The 20156-nt window shown below is 37.6% G+C and overlaps 1 protein-coding gene across 3 annotated transcripts in view; it reads right to left on the bottom strand.

Annotated features, from left to right (window-relative positions):
• RNF13 (ring finger protein 13) overlaps positions 1-13993 on the bottom strand; it is a 155328-nt gene extending 141335 nt beyond the window's left edge. Inside the window, exons 1-2 of one of the 3 annotated variants that reach the window (XM_044251588.1) lie at positions 13180-13314; positions 2488-2594 (exon numbers count right to left, since the gene is read on the bottom strand). The gene's annotated coding sequence lies outside the window, so the exon portion shown is untranslated. Of the gene's footprint in view, positions 1-2487; positions 2595-13179; positions 13315-13791 lie in introns of those variants that run through there. The other 2 variants (XM_044251590.1, XM_044251587.1) reach the window with 2 other exon arrangements.
• Between the last annotated feature and the right edge of the window lie 6163 nt (positions 13994-20156).

Genomic DNA, 20156 nt, shown 5'->3' with positions numbered 1-20156 from the left:
AATTACAAGTCAATAGTTTTTTAATTTTTTAAAATGAATGTAATTATTAACTATGATGGAAAATATTTTTCCCTTTTTTTCCCCCTCCCCTTTTTCTCTCCTTCTTTTTTTCCCTTGGTCCCCTCTCCAAGGCCAGGGTTTCTCATTGGAGAAGGTATGATTGCTGCACACTAGAGAGAATTTCACCAGAGTTGGTCCAATGTTGCCAGGCAAGTAGGAACAAGGCTTTGGAGTGCAGGCAAGCTGAGGCTGGTAGGCAGGTGTGCAGAGGTACTTAGGACGCTGCCGTAGGCACAAAGCCTGGAATGCACAGTATCCATGTCAAGAGAACTTCAAGAAACAATTCCCTGAGGTAAAGACAAGTCAAGAATGGTGGTCGCATGTACAGAGGTAGTCAAGGAACTGAAGGCATGAGGCCTGAGATGCAGGACATCCACTTCAGAAGGGCCATGGCAAAGTAGTTACCAGGACTAAACTGAGGCTGCAAGATCACGGAGAGCCTCTGTATTTTGGGCACATGGCTAAGGAAATCAATCACCAGATGTCCTCAACCATGTGCACTGCTGATGGACCGTGCAACAAGAGCAAGAAAAGGAAAACACAGGTAACAGGAACAAGGAAGGAAAAAAGTCCCTTTCTCTAGTTAAGTTCCCTCTAGCACTCTGTCCCCTCCAGAGTCTGATAAAGCTTAACATCCTGCTCTTTGTAAATGAGAACCACTCAGAGTCCAGTCCTTTATTGTGGAGCAGGTATTGATGGGGGAGTTTGAAGCAGAAAGAAAATAAATTGGTAACTAACATGGTTAACTTTCTGTTCAAGACAGTATTTAAATAAGGCAGTGTTTCTCTCACTTAACAGGAGAAAAAGGAAAATAAATATATGACCATTAGCATGTTATTAAGGCACAGAATCTGAAAGAACAACTACGGTCTCTTTGAATTACCTATTTTTAAAAGCCACACAAATTTCATATTTTATTCTAGACTATTATCCATGTATGTTTTAAAATAAAAGTGTTTTCAATTATACAATTGATTGTTAAGTTTATCAGCTTCTAGAGGCTGCCCACATTCTCTGACTTGTGGTCCCCTTTCTCCACCTAGAAAGCCAGCAATGGCAGAGGATACCTTTCACATTACATTATCCTAAACTCCTCTTCTGCTTCCTTCTAAATACCATACCTGGATAATCCAGGATAATCTTCCTACCCCAAAATCCTTAACCATATCTGCAAGTTCCTTTTATCACATAAGAGAATATATTCACAGGTTCTAGGTATTAGGATGTGGACATCTTTAGGGTCACTGTTCTGTCTATCACAGTTAAGTATTCCATTCTCAATCTTTCAAGTTATAGCATTACGGAATCATGGGTTACTATTTGTTCAATGGGTTATAAACTGTCAGAGTAATTATTTTGATGCCTAATTGTCCCCAACCTGGCTCAAACTGGCTTTTAAGTCTTTTTGATAGGTCTCCATCATTCTTGAGCCCCTCCTTGTTTTCTGACTAGATTTTCCAGTCTCATCTTACAGTTTTCTGCCTCTGCCCTAAAACCAGCCATTTATTTCTTCAAGGTAAATATCCTTGTATGTAAGAATCTTACACTGAAGTATTTGGTGGATACAGAGCATCAGGTCAACAACTTCTCTCAAATGATTAAAAAAAAAAACCTCTATATTATTCTTACAACTTTTCTGGAACCTTGGGATTACTTCAAAATAAAAAATATATATAACTTTATGTAAGGACCTATTTAGAAACTGTCCCTGCTCCCCTTCCCCCAGGGGATTTACTTGGAGACAAGTCCCTGAAACCAGCTTCAGGTAACAAAGTCCAGACACAAAGGTGGGTCAGGCCAGGTGGAGACATGGATCAGTGAGGGGGAAGCATACTGTCTCCCTGGTTACCAAGGAGTATGGGCCCCGCCCTTTGGGAGCCTTTTTGGTGCCAATCCCAATTAAGGTGTAATAGGCTGGTTCAAATGTCTACTAGGGTAAACTGTAACTCAATTGTCAGGCTTAGTGTTCAGTCTGTTTGGGATTCTCTCACTCTTCCTCTGCCCCTCCCACTCCTTCTCAGCTCATTCTCTCTTCCTAAAAATAAGTAAGGAAATCTTTCTTTTTTTTTTTAAATCACTGTGGTTTCTCTCAGAAACCCTGACAAATTGAATTTAACTTAAAGTGTAACTGCAAAGACTTATAAAGAGAGTTGTAACATAGGAATCGAGGTTCTAATCCTGGTTCCATTGTTCACTGACTTAAGTTAATACCCTTGTAATTAGCCTCTATTCTTTACACATTATTCATCACATTACCATCTAATAAAATGTTAGGGTTTTTTTCCTAACATTTCATATTTTATTCTAGACTATTATCCATGTATGTTTTAAAATAAAACTGTTTTCAATTATACAATTGATTGTTAAGTTTATCAGCTTCTAGAGGCTGCCCACATTCTCTCTCCTAATGCTAAAAATAATGCTCACTGGAAAGTGTAAAGAAAATATTGAGAGGAGTGTGGGTGTCTCAGTCAACCAAGTATCAGACTCTTGATCTCAGCTCAGGTCTTGATCTTGGGTGGTGAGTTCAAGCCCTATGTTGAAGAGAGGGGAGACAAGAGAAGACAAGGATTGATTACCATAATGTTAATATTCACAGGTAACATTAGTGTTTGTCCTCGTGTGTTGCAGTTAGTTCTCATGTTCCTTTTAATATATCCTTGATCTCCCAAACACACGTTTAGCTCTTCCTCCTTACTGCCACCCAGTTAATCCACAATGACCCTCATACAAAATACAAGGTACAAAAGCCACAACCTTATGATATACTTCATAACCAGTTGACAGAATTTCTTAAAATCTAATCCCTTATTTTATACCATTCACTTTATTCACAATGGTTCTGCTTCTCTGACCCAACCATGAGTGACAGTATTTTTTCCACACGTATTTTTAATCATTTGTATCATGTTATATTATGACTTATATGCTTTTTTAGCTGAAAGTTATATCAAACATTTCTCCTTTGTAATAAAATTTCTCACAATATGCTAATTGTTTATTATTCCACTTATATAGCTCAATCATGAATTTGCCTAACAATTCCCCAACTCTTAATATTAAGATTAATCCAACTATTGCAATTATAAATAAATCTATGATAAACATAAATATCTTCACACATTTCTGATTATTTTCTTAGGACAAATTCCTAGATGTGGAATCACTACACCAAAGAAACATTTAAGACTTAATACATATTGCCTAACTGCCTTCTAGAAATAATGTTCTATTTACACTTCTAAATAAGTGTGCATTTCATTGCACTGATTATCCTTTCCTCATCTTAGTTGATGTTAGGTAAAGTTATAGAACACAAATAGCTAATGTTTATTGAATGATTACATTTTTGGCTAAGTTTTTAGCCATTTTTTAAAATCCTCACAATACTGTAACGGATAGAGGTTGATTTTACTATCCTTCCATAAAGAAATAGACTTAGATCAGTAACATAAAGTCCTTATAACAGTGCCTAACATATAGCAAGTGCCTTGTATTTGCTCTTATTTTTAAGTAACTTGCTCAATGACACCTCTTATGCAGTCAAATGCTCTGCCCTCAATGACACCTCTTATGTAGTAGAGCTAAGAAATACAAGTCTGTGTCATGAAATCCCAGCCTTTCCATATAATCTGATTATTGTATTATAATTACTTATGAGGTTGAAAATATGTCTATTCATAAAATTTTAAGGCTAAATATTTGAAAACTTTCAAGAAAAACTGATAAAAGTAAACCGATGTGTATTAATGATAATTTATATACTCACATCAGCTTCCATTCCAATCTTATTTTTATTACTCATGGATCTCTAAACCAAATTCAGTGATAAGTCTGGTTTATCCCTAAGGCTTTCTCTGTAACATCACAACTAAGTCCCCTCCAAAAGCTTAAAGAAAATAAAATGTTCTATCTTCTATTATAATGGCCATGTGTAACAGGATACCAGGAATTCACTAGCAGAATTAGAAAATCATTCAACACTATGCTGGAAGGAGATCCCAAACAATTCATATGTAGCATAAACTCACATCAGAAAAATAAAAATTCTTTTATGTTCTACTTTTTTTTTAATTTTTTAATATATCTTATCTATATGATCTAGTTCATATAGGTAAAAAAGAAAGTAAATGACTATTAAAAGCAATGAACATTACACACAAAAAAATCAGCTGTGTTTCTACATAGCCCCAATGAACAACCCAAAAATGAAATTAAGAAACCAGTCCATTTAGAAAGATACCCAAAAGAAGAAAATACCCTGGAGTAAATTTAATCAAGGAGATGAAAGACTTATACACTGAAAACTATAAAACATTGCTGAACAAAATCAACAACTTAAATAAATAGAAAAATATGCCACGTATTAGGAAGACTAAGTATTGCTAAGATGGCAATACTGCTGAAAGCAATTCACAGATCAAAGACATTCCCTGTCAAAATTCCAATAGCCTTTTATGCAGAAATGGAAGTCAACTCAGATTCATATGGTATTACAAGAAGTCCCAAATAGTCAAAACACTTTTGATGTTTTGAGAACAAAGCTAAAGGTCTCACACTTCCTGATTTTAAAATCTTACCGTAAAACTACAATAACTAAAATAGTGTGCAATGGGCTTAAGGATAGACATAAAGACTGAAGAAACAGGAAGTAAGGTCCAGATATAAACTCCTACATCTATGCCCACTTGAATTTTGACAAAGGTGCTATGACCACTCAATGGGAAAATAATAGTCCCTTCACGTGGTACTGGACAACTGGATATTCACATTCAAAACAATGAAGTTGTACCCCAAACTCTAAATAAATACAAAAATTAACTCAAAATGGTTCAAAGACCTAAATATAAGAGAGAAAATGACAGAACTCTTATAAGCAAGTTTTCATGACCTCAGGTTCAGCCATGGAATCTTAGCTAGGGCATAAAAAGCAAGAGAAATGAAAATAAATTGGGCTTCATCAAAATTAAAAACTTTTATGCATCAAAGGACATTATCAAGAAGTGAAATGACGGGGCACCTGGGTGGCTCAGTGGGTTAAGACACTGCCTTCGGCTCAGGTCATGATCCTAGAGTCCTGGGATGAGCCCAGCATCGTGCTCTCTGCTCAGCAGGGAGCCTGCTCCCCGCCACCCTCTGCCTGCCTCTCTGCCCACCTGTGATCTGTCTATCAAATAAATAAATAAAATTAAAATAAAAAGAAGAAGTGAAAAGACAATTCATAGACTAGGAAAAAATGCTTTAAATAGTGTATCTTTTAAGAATCTAGATCTGGAAAGCATTTACAATTCAATAATAAAAAGACAAACCCAATTAAAAAATGGTCAAAAAACTTAAACAGACATTTCTCCAGAGAAGATATATCCAAAGGGCCAACAAGCACATAAAAAGATGCTCAACAAGCACATAAAAAGATGCTCAATCTCATTAGTCATTAGGGAAATGTAAATCAAAACCACAATGAGATACCACTTCATCCCAAAAGGATGTCAATAACATTAATTTTTAAATGGATAAGAATAAATGTTGGTAGCAATGTAGAAAAATTGGAACGTTCATACACTGCCAGTGGGTTTGAAGAATAGTTCAGCCACTATGGAAAACAGTTTGGTGAGTCCTCAAAAAAGCTAAACATAGGATGACCCAACAATTCCACTTCTGACATATACCCAAAAGAAATGAAAACCGATACTCAATACAAATCCTTATATATGAATGTTCACAGCAATAATATTCATAATAGCCAATGAGCAGAAAAGAACTCAAGTGTCCAACAACAGATGAACAGATAAAGCGTAGTGTATATATAAAATAACAATGACTTAGATGTAAAAAGGATACACATATGACAAGGTTGATGCAGCAACAGGGCAGAACCTTGAAAACAGTATGCCAGACACAAAGGTCACACATGGTATGATTTCATTTCTATGAAATTTCTATAACAAATAGGAGTCATCTAGTAAATCCAGAGAAATAGAAAGCCTATCAGTGGCCACCAGGCGGTAGGGGCAGCAGGGAATGGGGAATTACTGCTTAATGGGTATAGCATTTCATCTTGGAGTGATAAAAATGTTTTGGAAATAGACAGAAGTGGTAATTGCACAACACTGTGAATGTATGAAATGCCACTTAATTATTCACTTTAAAATGGTTAATTTCAGGTTATATGAATTTCACCTCAAAAAATTTTAAGGCATTATTGTTTATAGTAAGTGTTGGATGATTACAAGCAGTTCTTTTTTGAAAGTCGAACATGTAAATTACAAGCACAGTAACTAGGCCAATAAAGTATCTTTCAACATTTTATGAGTTTTTTTCTTTAAAGGTTTTATTTATTTGTCAGAGAAAGAGAGAAAGCACAAGCAGGAAGAGCAGCAGAGGGAGAAAAAGGATCCCTGCTGAGCAAAAAGCATGATGCCAGACTCAATCTCAGGACCCTGGGATCGTGACCTGAACTGAAGCTAGATGCTTAATTGACTGAGATACCCAGGCATCCCTATGAGGAGTTTTATATCTAAGCAAAATAAAAATTCAAGTCCTACTTTCTCTCTCTCATTACTTGATTTAGAAATATTCACCTATCACAAGGTGGTATTTCTCCCTGGAAGTCCATTCCCTCTTTAAAGTGTAACTACAGTCACATTCAGTCAAACTTTAACAAATTTCTAGCCCTTTAAGAAATGATTCTAAATCAAATTCTTAGAGCTGACCAGAAGTTCTCTTACTTCAATAAGAACAGTATCCCAAAATTTCAGGTTTTTTTCTAATTTATATTAATGTGGCTATGAACATATAAATGTTCTAATATACAAATATTACATAGTTACAGATACCCTAAAAACACTAGCCCTCAGATTTTACTGAAGACTAAGAGTTAAAAGACTAACTTCTTCAAGTAAGACTCTATCACTGAAAAAACGTATCCTCCTTTGTATCACATTGAGGGTATATGCTATGGGAATTGCTGTAAATTGTTTAGGACTGATGAATCACAGACCTGTACCCCTTTAACAAATATATGTTAATTTAAAAAAAAAAGGAATGTAAAGGTAGATATGCAAATGCCGAACCAGGTTACTTCCTGCATAAAATTCATTAACAGATTAAGTAACTTTCAGAATAAAGTTCAAAACTAAATTGCAGCTTAGCAGACAAAGCTTTTCATCAACAGACTCCAGCTTTGTCCCTTGCCATTCATTGCTCCCCAGTCCTTCTCTAACCATATAAATTTCTTCTCATAGACCCTCATTTTGTAAGTGCCTTCTCTATGTCACCACAAGGTAACAAAACTAATTGTTCATCACTCCCATTATCTTTAAACTCCTTGAAGTTAGGGATTATACCTTTCCTGATTTACATACTTAGCACCTGGCAAGAAATCAAAGACTGTTATAAAATTCAAGTATGAAAGTATGAATAACTATTAAGAACCATTATTAGAGTCTAAAATATTGTGGCTTATTTTTCTTACATAATAGCAAAAAGGGAAACTAATTAGGCCACACTTTGCTTTATTTCTTAAAATTATAATGCAGTCATATTAGTAACATAACTAGATAACATTAAATTTGTAGACCCCTTTTTTTAAAATATCTACTTCATTAAGTATATGTTTAGTCTGATTATTATACAGTGGAAGCACAGGATCAGCTCTATTTTATCTTCATTAGTAAAATGAAACATTACAGCAATAAATATTTTATAAGTCTTAAAAGTAAATTTTTTCTTTAACTAAAAAATTCCAACATCATTTTATAAATGAGGAAATGAACAGAAAGTTATAGTTATGTATAGTCAACCAGCTAATTAGTGGGCAAGTTTGGTACACCCAGATTCCATTAATGTTGATGCTTACAACTGCAATATAATCTTATTTCCATTTCAACCTCCTAGGCAAGCAAGGCAGTGCTATTCACAGCATACTTCTCTTTCCCAATCGTCACTCTAGTGAGTACTTGGGTCCTTAATACTTGCTACATTTAGCTGATTCATTTAATATCTGGCCCCTACCTTTACACAAGTCCATCTCCCTACCATAAACATTTAATGAATACCTGTAATTGTGTATTAAATAGATCTAAGCCATTCCATTGAGACGAAGGGGAAATGGGGAGACACACGAGTAAGAATAACAGTCCCTTCTTTCAAAGTGCTCTACAGTATTAGTTACAATCTGATATAATACTCTTATTTAAAATTATGCTTTGAGGCACCTGTGTAGCTCAGTTGGTTAAAGCCCCACTTTTAATTTTGGCTCAGGTGATGATCTTGGGATCATGAGATTAAGCCCTGCCCCCAGGCACTGTGCTCAGCATGGAGCCAGCTTGTCCCTGTCCCACTAGTCCTCTCCCCTCTCAGGCTCTCTCTAAAATAAAAAAAAGTCTTTTAAAAAATTATTAGGGTTATGGACATTGGGGAGGGTATGTGCTTTTGGGTAAATCGGAAGGGGTGGTGAACCATGAGAGACTATGGACTCTGAAAAACAATCTGAGGGGTTTGAAGTGGCGGAGGGGTGGGAGGTTGGGGTACCAGGTGGTGGGTATTATAGAGGGCACGGCTTGCATGGAGCACTGGGTGTGGTGAAAAAAATAATGAATACTGTATTTCTGAAAATAAATAAATTGGAAAAAAAAATTATGATTTTATAAATAAATAGTATAAGAAAGACCTAATTACATTCTATTATTAAAATAGACCTTATTTGTCCCACTAGAAGATAAGGTCCATGAGGGCAAAGATTGCTTCTCTTTTGAAACACTAATTGTGAGCATTGCTAGGTTTCCAAAGTTTTTCCTTCTACTACTATCCCAGGACACAAAATTTCACAGGGAAAACAGTGGGTACATCACTATCCAGTGAGAAATCTGCATTTCTGAGGACCTTCAGGAGTTACATCACTCCTATGAAACTGACCACAGAAGGGGGATTGCCTTAGATCACCTCCTCACAATGGGCTTTTCCCTTTTTATGGAATACACAAAACTCCCAGCTCCCACTGTACATTTCCAAACATCCAAAAAACTCCTCAGCACTGAAACTAAAATCCCTATCATAAATTCTCCTTCTAACTTCCCTTCCCCAGAACCTGTTCTTCATCATAATCTCCTTATTTCATAAATAACATCTCTATTCTCCCCCAAATTTGTCTTAGGCCCATACTCAGGTCAGTTCCCAATGTTGATGTCAACATCTTCCGAATCTATACCATTCCTTACAATCCTACCATCATCACTTCTTGCCTCAACTACTATAATTAAACTCCGTGGTATTCCTACCTCCAGGCTTAAACTCCTTCACTCCACTTCTGTTTCAGATTCATATCTATAAAGAGCGCTTCTTTTCAACTTAGAATCATATATAAAATCCTTATCATGGCATTTAAGATTTCCATACTCTATACCAATCTACCTTTTCCAGCCTTTTCCTTAAACATACAACTTTGCCAAATCTTCTCTGCTTTCCTATCTCTAATCTCTGTGCTTGGGTAGCATCCTTATGAAGAACTATCTTTCTTCTCCCACCCTCCTCCAACTGCTAATAACCTTTCAAATGAGCATATCCTCAACATAAAAGGAAAAAGGCTGAGATATGTATGAGTTATTGAACATATTCTGTTCAGTCCTTTACAAATTATCTTAATCCCCACAAAAACATAATGGCTTAATACTGTATTTTTGAAGAAGGAACTGAGGAAACAGAGGGCCAGTGGAACTTAGCCAAGATCATCTAAACAAGCAAGAATCCAAAATAAGCCCATAGCATTGTTTGTTTGGTTTTTTTCTTTTATATTTTATTTAGGAAGGGAGAGGGGAGGGAGGAACAGAGGAAGGAAGAATTTTTTTTTTTTAAGATTTTATTTATTTATTTATTTGACAGAGATCTCAAGTTGGGGGAGAGGCAGGCAGGGAGAGAGAGGAGGAAGCAGGCTCCCCACCGAGCCTAATGCAGGGCTCGATCCCAGGACCATGACCCGAGCCGAAGGCAGAGGCTTTAACCCACTGAGCTACCCAGGTGCCCCAGGGGGAAGAATCTTAAGCAGGCTCCACATGGAGCGCAATCTCACAGCCCTGATATCATAACCTGAGCTGAAATCAAAAGACTTTTTTTAAGAGATTTTATTTAGTTAGTTGTCATAGAAAGGGAATGAACAGGGGGAACAGCAGGCAGAGGGAGAAGCAGACTCCCTGCCAAGTAAGGACCCTGAGATCATGAGCCAAGACGAAAGCAAATGCTTAACAGACAGCTACCCAGGTGTTCCAAGGGTCAAATGCTTAACCAACTGAGCCAACCCAGGTGCCCCAGCATTCTTTTTTTTTTTTTTTAATAAAACATGGCACAAAATGGACATGCTTTTTTGTCCATGGATGCCTAGGTTCAAATTCCAATTACTCCACTAAAAATCTGTGTGAACGCCTATGTATTTTTAAGGTCTTCGTTTCTTCTTCTATAAAAAGATAACTGTACTACTTATCATTATATGACATAGTGTAAAGCCCCTAGAATTATATTTGACCCATAGTGAAAAAACTCAGTGTTAGCTATTACTGCTGTTGTTGTTATTTATATGTTATAATCTGTAAACTGACAATACTAATTATATGTCCTCATTGTTTCCAAATCAACTTTTAGGTAAAAGCTTTGTAAAGCTTAACAATGTGGTTTTGATATAGTTGCAAGTATTTGCAGAATACACGAGTTTTTAAACAATTATTAAACCATGCTTTATTAAAAGAAATTCACTTGACTATTAGTTCTGTTTCCTCTTTTGAGAAAACAATACTTACTAGCTTTCTTCCCTTCTTAAGGTCATATGAAACTACCATATGCAATGCCATATGGTAGTAATATGTCAAATGATACAAAGTACTCTTTTGACTCAATCATTTGCCTTCTGCTAAACACTATTAACTCCCAGGTTTTAAAATGTCCAAAATGACACTTTTTATTTCAACATCAAACATTCTTAGGTCACAGCAACATGAAGTATACCAGCATCTCTGACTATGCCACTTCATTTTATACATCTTAATGGCAAGAACTAGAAAACATAAAAGGCTTTAACTAAAAAATATAAACTAATCATGCCCTTATCCTGCCTTAACTTTGTTAAAGTTAGTGCCTGACAAACTTTTGAAAAATATATCAAAAGAAGGATGTTGAATTCTAGTAACAGCTGAGGCCCCTCTCAAAATGCTTGAGAAAAATAAGCTTTAAACAAGGAGAGGTAAGAACTTACTCCAAACCCTTCAGTATTAAACCTCACAAGCCAAAAATTATGTCCACATGATTTACTATTATACATGGAGAAAGCACGCTAGCTGGCTTCAAATAAAGACAAGGTAAAATATATATATTAATAAAACAGTTGTCATTTCTGACACTGAAATATTCAGGCTTCCACCCAATCATTTCAAAAACAAAACAACAACAACAACAAAAAAAAAAAAACAAAAACTTTGAGGCTTAACTACATAAAAGACATTTTACTTCAAATAATTCCTAACATTCTTCCCTTATTCACAGGTAATGTCACAGAATTATTAAGTGGCAGAGCTGAAGGCGGGACCCAACAAAATCTGGGATCCACTGTTTTGCCATAATCCACAATAATATGGTATACATTCACAGCTTCCTTTTCATATACAGATTTTTTATTTTTTTTTAAAGATTTTATTTATTTATTTGACAGAGAGATCACAAGTAGGCAGAAAGATAGACATAGTGGGGGGGGGAGCAGGCTCCCTGCTGAGCAGAGAGCATGACCCCAGGAATCTATCCCAGGACCCTGGGATCATGACCTGAGCTGAAGGCAGAGGCTTAACCCATTGAGCCACCCAGGCGCCCCATATACAGATTTTTTTAAAACTGAAACAAAACCTTCATAAAATATTTAGTCTTATTCCATAGGATGTCCTCTTATTTTTTTCTTCTTTCTAATGTTAATGTCAATGCACTAAATGGATTCCAAAATCCATTAAACCCTCATGGAGTCCAAACTACAGCACTGCACTACACTTTTTACCTTCTGTTTAAAATTCTTTTTCACTGCTGCAAGTCCAGTTTTGTCTCCCTTCAATGGAACTCATCTCCTCAATTAATTAAAAACAGTCCTTAAACTTAAAGATTAAACCCCTGAAAGCCCATCCTTAAATCTTGATCTGCTTCTCTAGTACAACCCTTTGGAGGCACACCCATCTTACTTATTTATATTGTATCAAAAACTGCAGATGTTCTCCTTGGAGAACAACAGATCATTGTTGAAAGGAATGCGTTCGTTTTCACTGTTCCTGCTGCATCACTGAGGAACATTTAACATTCAGGCAAGTTTGGGGCAAAAGAAATGGACCTGAGCAGCTGCCCACGGTGCTGAAAAGGAGAATGGAACAGTAATTTTGGAAATGTACTACTGCCAGGTTAAGACAAAAAATAAAGGAATTCACCAAAACTAGCAGAAAACACTCAGTGGCTGCAACTAAAGTTGCCTGAGTGCTTCTGGGATCGCTTGGCTTCAGTGCCTGCCCACTCCTTCACTGGGACAGAGTTCTTTCATCAGTGCGGGTCAACTCCGTTAAGTGTCCTGGCAGAGCAGCTGTCTTTGAGAGGAGAGGGAATGGAGTATGTCCCTAGTAGAGTCAAGTCCCACCTTGAACCTGAGCTTCCAGCGGGGGAAGGAAGATTATAAAGAAAGGAGGTGACTGCCCTCCTTTTTTCAAAGGCTACACAGTCCCCCGCAACTTAAGTCAAGTGATTTTGCCCCGGGACTTGGCGGCAGGTACTTGACCAGAGAAGCCCTCCCAACCATCTTCCCAGGGTCCTGCCACCGCAGGATGGGAAGGTGAGAAGCAAAACAGATAATACAACTTTAGTGACATACAAACTCAAAGGGCGGGGGTGGGGGAGAACGGGAAGCTGCCCTCCGAGGACAGAGAGTTTTTTGTTTTTTAATCTTTTGCAAAAAGCCTTATTTCCTCCGCACCCAGCCTGGGGAGGAGCAGCAAAAAGCTCTCCCGGCAGCGGGGCTGCCACAGAGGGCCGGCGAGGGGGTGTGTTCTCCCCGCCAGGCCTTGAGAGGGACAATCCCCTGCCCTGCTACCGAGAGTCCAGAGAGGCGCTTACCTGGAAGCCCGACAATCCCAATAGCTAGCCCACCGCGTCGCTGAGGGAGAAGTCCCTACCCCGACTTCATGACTGAATATCCGCACCGACCCCCACAGCCGGAATCGGAGCAGGGACGACAACACCGAGGCTAGACGGAAGTCCCGCCCCAAACGCCTCATTGGCCGGCACCAGAAGGCAAAGAAAAGCCATTGGCCCACAGACCTGTTTGCTAAGGCCCCTTCCCACTCTAACCCAGCGTCTCGCTCCCTGCCCCAGCTGGCAGGGAAAAGAGCCCAGTTCGTGGAGTCGCGTTCTTGGCCGCGTGATCCATCTTCCCGTGAAGGGAAGAGATGGGTAGGGCGGGCTTCTGCAGCGCCGCTGAAGGATCCGCTTTTTGTCAGGGGAACGAGCAGGCTGGCCGAGGGGACTGGCTATGGAAGCCTACCCCCTACCATTTGCTCCCAGGAGTGGAGGCCGTGGGGTCTGGAGGAGACCGTACCGAGCGAACAGGGCCGGCCGCCTTGGTCCACTCTGGCTTTGGGACTAGACAGCCCGAGACCTAGTTGGCGGGCTGCCCCTGGGCGGGGCTGGCTCTGGCACCTACGAATCTCTTCCCTGCACCACACTCACCCGACAGGCTGTAGGGGCGAGAATGAAACCTCATCCCCTCTGCACCGTGCGCAGGCTGAAATCCGGATGTTGGGACCGAGACCCACCAACGCCTTAAATAGAGTCCGGGTCGCTTTAAAGATGCCAGCAGCCCGAAGGCTGAAAGCGAGTACCCAGACGCCCGGCTCGGAGCCGTACTGACGTCAGCACTCTGGGCCTGACACGCGCCATCCCTGGGACTCAGCAAAAGTCAAACCGTGTGATTAAGCCCTAGGTCAGCCTTTTAAAACCCTAGCCTCCTTTTGGCGAGCCAAAGAAACCCGCCCCCTACTGCCCTTCTGATTAACCTGCGTACCAGGTATTCCAGTCTTAAACCAAAATACTTTGAAACTTAAATGGCCTAGACTGGAACAACAGCACTGATTAACCAGTTGCCAACTAGCCACTTAAAAGAGGCAATGTGGCTTAGTGTGAAGATTGCAAAAGTCCTGAATTAGAATGACAGGAAACCTAGATTCTGGTCCTGCTTCTGCTTCAAAATGAGGTGCATTTAAAAGTCCATTCACGTTCTTTGACCTTATGTTTTAAATAACGGAGGTACTAGAGGGGATCATCACATCTAAACACCTGTAGAACACAACCGATGTAACTTGTAACCCTGATTGCTCTGGGGATACCTGAGGGGCTAGGACGCAGAAATGGGAGGAAAACTGTCCCTATTATGTATGCTTTTATATCCTCTGAATTTTGAATATCGTGAATATTATGTACTCAGATAAAACTTAAACACACACACAAAAAAATCAATAAAGGCTATCAGAGTTACTTTGCTCTCTTATGTACCTTATGACTATATATACTATGTATTCTTAGATTTTCATCAGTTGTGAAAACATTAATACTTAATACAACACCTGCCTTTAAGAAAGTCATAAGTAAATCAGAATTAGGAGGGAGGGGGAGAAAGGAGCAAACAAAATCAGAGTTGGAAATATTACATAAAGGCTAGTGTAATTAATGTAAACATAGTTACAATATCTCTATAAGGATTTCCTTAAATTACCTCAAATTGTTTTACGTTAAATCAGATTTGTTGAATGACATCAAAAAAAGCAAATACTAATAATGTCCATATTCTACACATTTAAAATAAGGGGGAAAACAGCTTTGTTTATTCCTTAAATAAAAGTACCTTGAGTGCAGAACATTTTTTAAGATTAATTAATTTATTTGAGAGAGAGAGAGCAAGTGCCCACATGAATGGGGGAGGGGTAGAGGAAGAGTGAATCCTCAAGCAGACTCCCTGCTGTGCTCAGAGCCCCACTCAGGACTCCATCACAGAGTGGGGATCCAATATGAGCTGAAATCAAGAGTCAGGGGGTCAAGGGACCGAGCCACCCAGGTGGAACATTTTATTCTGACTTTATTCTTCTCTTCAGATGACAATAGGTATAATCCTCTCGGTTATGAACAAAGTAATGTGCTATTTGTACTGGATTCATAAAGAATTGTGGTACACCCTGCAAAAGCAGTTATTCTCCCCACTGTGATGAATGAAGACAAACTGGAAGAAAATAGACTGGGAAAATGTACCAATTGTTTTTAAGTATGTTAAACAGTAAGACTGATAGATATCTTAATAGTAGTTTTCAAGAATATGAAAGGTTAACATGGCACATGATACTAATAGTCGCTAATTATCTCCTTATAAAAACAAATAAAAGAAAATGAGCTTTTAGGACTTTGGTCTAACAGGTTTAATTTTACATTTATTTACATTACATTATTTTATTTTACATCCTCCTAAAAGTATAAACAGAAAGCATATGAAATTGTAGCATCTCCTACCTCCAAAATACTGTAAGACACCAACAACAACTACAACAACTAAAAAGACAGAATATCAAATAACTCGTTGTCTAAAATGGCCTAGAAGTCATTCTCCATAAGAAGTGACAAGAATGCAGGTGGTGTTTTAAGCACTAATTTTAGAGACGTTAAAATTACCCTAAACATTATTATATTTAGAATCAGAAAAAAATGATAATTTTAGAATCAGATAAAAACCTTCTTTCATTTTGAAAAGAAAATAAAAGTATTACTGTGATAAAAGAAGGAATAGAGTCCATAAAAATTCCACAGGTACTCATATATGTAGGAGTAGGCACATTTGAAAAAGTACCAAAAAGAACTAAAAACTGTTTTAGGGAGTTTGGGTCCAAAGATTAGAAAAGACTCCCAATTCCTTACCAAGTTCTAAACTAATGAATAAGTTCATCTTGTAAGATAGTAAGTGAAAAGTTTAAAACACAAAAGGACAAGTATCAGAAAGGTTTTTTTCAACAAAGCTTATTTGTTTTCAAGGGAATTGAAAAAGATCAGACCAAAAAAAAAAAAAAAAAAAAGCCTGATTCAGGTTAAATGCCTTAAAAAATTATTTGTCATTGTTTCCCTTGAGATGAGTTGCCTCCCTTTCTTTATCTAAGATGAATGACAGGGATGGCTGGGTGGCTCAGTTGCCTAAGCACCTGCTTTTGGATGAGGTTATGATCCCAGGGTCCTGCAATGCATCCCACATTGGGCTCCTTGCTCAGTGGGGAGCCTGCTTCTCCCTCTGTCTGCTGCACCCCCTGCTTGTGCACTTGTGCTTTCTCTCTGACAAATAAATAAAACCTTTAAAAAAAAAAAGATGAGAATGCCTGGGTGGCGCAGTTGGTTGGACGACTGCCTTCAGCTCAGGGCGTGATCCTGGAGTCCCGGGATCGAGTCCCACATCAGGCTCCCAGCTCCATGGGGAGTCTGCTTTGCTCTCTGACCTCCTCGCTCGTGCTCTCTCTCACTGTCTCTCTCAAATAAATAAAAAATAAAATCTTTAAAAAAAAAAGATGAATAACATACAATTTGAATTTTTCCTTTCTTATTTGGGACACTGAGAAGCAGTCTTCCTCTATTTGTTAACAAAGTTATTACTAAATAAGCAAGCAAAATTTTATGTAACATAATGCTATATAAAGATGTAAGAACTCAGTAGTGTGAATTAAGGCAGTCGTTTTGGGAAAGAATTTGGCATTATCTGGAAAGGCTGAAAAAGAACATTTTCTATGACACAGCAATTCCAGCCCAGGAACTGTACCCTAAAGAAACAAAATAAATTCACATCTAGGTATTATAGTGAAATTTAGAGAAGATCAAAGAAAAACAAAAGTTCTGAAATTTAAAAAAAAGTATACAGGGGCACCTGGGTGGCTCAGTGGGTTAAGTCTCTGCCTTCGGCTCAGGTCATGACCTCGGGGTCCTGGGATGGAGCCCCACACCGGGCTCTCTGCTCAGCAGGGAGCCTGGTTCCCTCTCTCTCTGCCTGCTTCTCTGCCTTCTTGTGATCTCTGTCAAATAAATAAATAAAAATCTTTTTTAAAAAAAAGTATACAAAGGAATGGCAGCTGACTTTCTCAGTAGCAACAAAAGAAACCAGAAGTCAATGAAACAATATCTTCAAATACTGAAGTAAAAAAATTACAGTTGTCAACCTAGAATCGTCTGCTGAGTTAAACTAGCATTTATCTTTTTTTTTTTCAAGATTTTATTTATTTGTTTGCAGAGAAAGAGAGATCACAAGTAGGCAGAGAGGCAGGCAGAGAGAGAAGGGGAAGCAGACTCCCCACTGAGCAGGGACACCCCCGCCCCCGCAACAGGACTCGAACCAAGGCTCCAGATCACAACCTGAGCTGAAGGCAGACACTTAACTGACTGAGCCACCCAGGCGCCCCAAAAACGAAATTTTAGATACTAAAATGAGTGAGTGGGAAAATGGCAGTCAGGAGAAATCTTCCTAGTATCCCTCAACAATGATGTCATATAAACTACTGCTTCAGAAACATTATTATGCATAGGAACACCTGGGAGTCTACTGCAAGGTAGATTCTGATTCAGTAGATCTCTCGTGGAGCCTGAGATTCTAAAGTTCCAGCCAAGTACCCAGGTAATACTGGTGATCCTCAGACCAAACTTCTAAATCATCTGTTCCTTTTATAGGTTAAATCCATCTTCTTTAGTCTATTGGGTTTTTTTATGTGTTTCTTTGCTAAATAGCAATTTCAAAAAACTGTAAAATCTGATTTTTAGATCTCTTTTTGGTTGACCCAAGAGGGTATTCCTTACTTTCTTGCAAACTCTGCTATTCACTTAAGAAGATATATTTAACTCAATATATCTGGGTGTTTCAGGATTATCCAAACCTGCATGATTTCTTTTCCAGTTAAAATTAAAATAACAGTAAGTTACTTTTAAATAAATAAATGAATAAGTAATAAAATATTAAAAAAAAAAAAAGAAAAACAACTAACTTAAATGAATCAGGAATAATATAAGGACAGGAAGTATATTGAGAATTAAGAATTTTAACTTCCTTTTTCCAAACTTGTTTTGATTCTCAAAAAACACAACAGAGCTCTATGACAAATTTTAAAGTTGTAAAAATAAAAGCAGAGTTGTAGATTAAAAATAAATGCTACAATGAGACATCACCTTGTCGGAATAACTAGTATCAAAAAGACAAGCAATAACAGGTGGAGATGTGGAGAAAACGGTTCCTTATGCGCTATTGGTGGGAATGTAAATTGGTGCAACCACTGTGGAAAACAGTATGGAGATACTTCAAAAAATTAAAAACAGAATTACCATATGATCCAGTAATTCCATTACTGGGTATTTACCTGAAGAAAATGAAAACACGGGGCACCTGAGTGGCTCAGTCATTAAGCATCTACCTCCAGCTCAGGTCATGATCCTAGGGTCCTGGGATAACATATCGGGCTCCCTTCTCAGCAGGAAGCCTGCTTCTCCCTCTCCCACTGCCCCTGCTTATGTTCCCTCTCACTATGTCTCTCTGTCAAATAAATAAATAAAATATTTTTTTAAAAAAGAAAACGAAAACACTAATTCAAAGAGATATATGTACTCCTGTGTTTATTGCAGCATTATTTAAAATAGCCAAATAGGAAAACAACCCAAGTGCCCATTAATAGATGAATGGATAAAGAAAATGTGGTATATATGATGTGATATATATATATGATGCACTATATAAATATATATAAGTTATGTGTGTGCATGTGTGTGTGTATATATATACATATACATACTTACATACAAGGAAATACTATTCAGCCATAGAAAAGAGTGAATCTTGCCATTTGTGGCAACATGCATGGACCTAGAGGGTATTATGGTAAGTGAAGTCAGACAAAGAAAAACAAATGCCATATGATTTCACTTATATGTGGAATCCAAAAAACAAAACAAAACAAATCAACAAACAAACCAAACAGACTCAAATACAGAGAACAAACTGGTGGTTGCCAGAGGAGAGGTGGGTGGCAGGATGGGCAAAATGGTAAAGGAGATTATAATACAAACATCTAATTATAAAATAAATAACTCAAAGAGGTGAAAAGTATAAGGATTGCACAAGGAATATACTCAACAATATTGTGAAAATGTTTACGGTGACTACAAATGGCAATAAGCATTGAATAATGTATAGAATTGTCAAATCACTATGTTGTACACCTGAAACTAATACAATATTGTATGTCAACTAACCTTCAATAAAAAAAAATGCCATCAATTTTCTCTAAACACATCAGCACTGAGCATTTTTCATACCAAAGCATATACTCTTAAGGTAATTAGTATTGTAAAGAATCATCAATCATTCTGTGTTCCTATATAAGACTATTTACCATATGACATGAAGTTCTATTTTTTCTTGTTTTGTATATATCATATGACATGTATGACATGTAGCAATATATAATAAATCAAAAAAGTCTTAAAATCAATGTAAACATGTAATTATTTCAGAGTTTTTAAAAGGAACCTAAAGTAAGGGATTAAACAGTAATAGGGAGACTGCTATGACTCTAAATGGAGAAATAAAAATCAAGAATCATAGATTTCCATTTATGAAACATATGAGATATCAGAGGACTAAGATATTAATCACTGATTGTGACATAGTCATTTTCGTTTTTTACCCCAGTACAGATCTTTTAACATTTTTTTCTTGTTCTTTCTCCCTTGGTATGTGTCACCTTCCTATTTTCTTGTTTTCCCTTTATTGGACCTAATTCTTTTATACCATTATTTCTAACAAGCCCTTCCTGTCCTATTTCACTAGATTTTTCTTTACTTTTTCCATGCTTATCCCTACTATCTGACCATTCTCTTTAAACAAAGCTTAGCTATTTATTGTTTATTAATTATTGTCTTTGTCCCTCCCCACTATTCCTTACCTACCTTTCCTCCACTCCAAACACATACACACATTCACATTAAACTGGAAGTTCCATATCTTATTCACTGCAATGATCCTGCAGAGAACAGTG

This window comes from Neovison vison, chromosome 6 (assembly GCF_020171115.1).
Source record: "Neovison vison isolate M4711 chromosome 6, ASM_NN_V1, whole genome shotgun sequence".
Classification (NCBI taxonomy): Eukaryota; Metazoa; Chordata; class Mammalia; order Carnivora; family Mustelidae; genus Neogale; species Neogale vison.
This window is presented reverse-complemented; position numbering and strand designations above follow the sequence as displayed.